The sequence below is a fragment of the Podarcis bocagei genome (assembly GCF_964188305.1).
Source record: "Podarcis bocagei genome assembly, chromosome: 4".
NCBI lineage: Eukaryota > Metazoa > Chordata > Lepidosauria > Squamata > Lacertidae > Podarcis > Podarcis bocagei.
Window position 1 is genome coordinate 3,797,744 of NC_138128.1, and position 3,141 is coordinate 3,800,884.

Sequence of the window (3,141 nt, forward strand, 5' to 3'; positions counted from 1 at the left end):
TGTACCCACCTTATTGGGGGATATATTAGCAGGACAGACACCTCAGGTTGAAAGTGGGGGAATTGCGATAAAAAGTTATTTCATTTGAAAATACCCATTGGTTCAAGGCTAAGATAACCAAGCCTGATGTATGACATTAGGTGTGGAGCAGTTAAAGAAGCAGCTTGGCAAAAGGGTTTTTGTTACACTCCTGCAAACCTCCAAGCCCTGCATTTTGCAAGGCCCAAGTGTGTTCAGCAGGCTCAGTTTTTGTAACCAGTCAGTCAGGGCCCTGTCCTCCCAAGACAGGCATAAAGAGGTGAGCAAGGCAGGGGCAGGCAGGTCTCCCAGGACTGAGAGCCAAGATGCTTTCCAATTTCTCCATCCTGCAGAGGAAGGCGTGTGAGTGAGTTACTCATGTGCCCCTGGGAGCAAGGCCCCCTGTTTACTAGCCAAATGCTTTGGGGCCTGTATGTGGGCTGAGAGTGTCTAAGCAGGCTAAGATGATGCTCCTGGCAAGCGAAGTGTTTGGCAGACCCACCTTCTCAAGGCAGCGCCATGATCAGGCAGAGGAGGACAGGCCCAGTCTTGCACAACGGCTGGTTGTGCAAAGAACAGGACGTGCCCCTCTGCCTTGTCAACGGCAAACTGATTTCTCTTTTGCAACCTCATGCCAAGGCGGTGTTTGGTTTTCGAATCGGACTTGGGTCAACACAACATGTAAACGAAAGGTCCCTTTTCCGGCTTGCAGTGTGACATTTCCCTCCTTTGAATCGGCATCTGGAGCAGCTGTTGCTATAAAAGGAGCTGTGATCCTGTCCTGAGCTGTGTTATGCACACCAGCAGCACAGACTGCACGTACAACCTTCGCAGCTATCGAACAGACGGTGTAGCAGCCCAGAGCCATCTCCAGCCTCGCAGAGCCCCTTCTGGCGGATTTAGGGTAGTTGCGGCCCAATGTGCCAAACCATATTGCTCCTCTGTGGCTTGCTCCGAATCTGAGACCCGACAGGCTAGATCACAGGGCGTGGAGACGTCAGAAGGGACTCCTTAGGACTGTAGGGAGGCCTGAGGCAATGTACGTTCAACTTGCAGGACTTGGGTCTGGAAGGTGAGACTAGATTTGCCCCAGCTCTCAGTTTTTACACTTGACGGGGAAAAGGGATTGTGAAATGTTTGGAATGGAAAGATACCGGTTTGCCTTCCACTGCTGTTCTGCCCCACATCCTGGCATAGCTTCTAAGCCATGCCCATATACCATTGCTATGATTTATTACTCACCCTTCCCCCTAAGGTCCCAGGGCAGGTTAGAACAATTAAAGCACAGTTCAAAACAGTATTAAAATCAGTTCAAAACAACTTACACAGGAATCGGGTGGCTCCTAAGAACGTACACCTCGAGCAGTAATTAGTTGTATCTTCATCATCCTCTAGGAGCTCTGCCAGATCCACCTCTGGCGGGAGGGAGTTCCACGACTTAGGGGTCTCCAGACCCAAACGTCTGAGCATGGTGAAACAATCCAGTGTGGTGTAGTAGTTAAGAGTGTCAGGATTCAGATCCACACTTGGCTAGGAAGCTTGCTGGGTGACCTTGGGCTGATCACTGCTGCTCAGGCTAGCCTACTTCGCAGGGTTGTTGGGGAAAATACAGGAGCGGAAGACCAGCTGCACTGCTTGGAGAAGAAGGTGGGATCAAAATGGAATGAATGAATGAAATTAAATAATTGAGAGGGCACCCTCTGCTGATCTTAGCACCCAAAAGGGTCTGTAGGGAAGGGGAGAGTCTTTTCGGTATTCGGGGCCTGGGTCATTTATATGTGAGCACTTTAAACTGGGCCTACAAATGAACTGGCAGCCAGTGCAGCTGTTTTAAAATTGGAGTAAACCCATGCTTATTTTTTTTGCAGTAACCTTACTAAGTTGATGTCTTGCAAACACTTTGCACTGTAATTCCCACCAGCCAGCCAGTCTGTATGCTACGAGTTGTAGTCCAAAATATCTGGAGGCGCCAGTTTGGGGAAGGTTGTCTAGTCCGACGGTACTCCTGGCACTGACACATTTGGGTCTCACAAAGAGATGAAACTTTGAGAGGAGTTGTCTGTGGAGCGGACTAAGAGGGCACCTGATCTAGGGGCTCCTAGTCTGTTTCCCGGTTGTAGAAAGTGCTTTGCACAGACGAAAGAGAAAAGAGCGCCATGTTAATAATAATAATAATAATAATAATAATAATAATAATAATAATAATAATAATAATTTATTATTTATACCCCGCCCATCTGGCTGGGCCTCCCCAGCCACTCTGGGCGGCTTCCATAAAAACCAAAAATACAATAAAATATCACACGTTAAAAACTTCCCTGAACAGGGCTGCCTTAAGATGTCTCCTGAATGTCAGGTAGTTGTTTATCGCTTTGACATCTGCTGGAAGGGCGTTCCACAGGGCGGGCGCCACTACCGAGAAGGCCCTCTGCCTCGTTCCCTGTAGCTTTACTTCTCGCAATGAGGGAACCGCCAGAAGGCCCTCGGCGCTGGACCTCAGCGTCCGGGCAGAATGATGGGGGTGGAGACGCTCCTTCAGGTATACTGGACCGAGGCCGTTTAGGGCTTTAAAGGTCAGCACCAACACTTTGAATTGTGCTCTGAAACGTACTGGGAGCCAATGCAGGTCTTTCAAGACCGGTGTTATATGGTCTCGGCGGCCGCTCCCAGTCACCAGTCTAGCTGCCGCATTCTGGATTAGTTGTAGTTTCCGAGTCACCTTCAAAGGTAGCCCCACGTAGAGTGCATTGCAGTAGTCCAAGCGGGAGATAACCAGAGCATGCACCACTCTGGCGAGACAGTCCGCGGGCAGGGAGGGTCTCAGCCTACGTACCAGATGGAAGTGGTAAACAGCTGCCCTGGACACAGATTTGACCTGTGCCTCCATGGACAGCTGTGAGTCCAAAATGACTCCCAGGCTGCGCACCTGGTCCTTCAGGGGCACAGTTACCCCATTCAGGACCAGGGAATCCTCCACACCTGCCCGCCTCCTGTCCCCCAAAAACAGTACTTCTGTCTTGTCAGGATTCAACCTCAATCTGTTAGCCGCCATCCATCCTCCAACCGCGTCCAGACACTCACACAGGACCTTCACCGCCTTCACTGGTTCTGATTTAAAAGAGA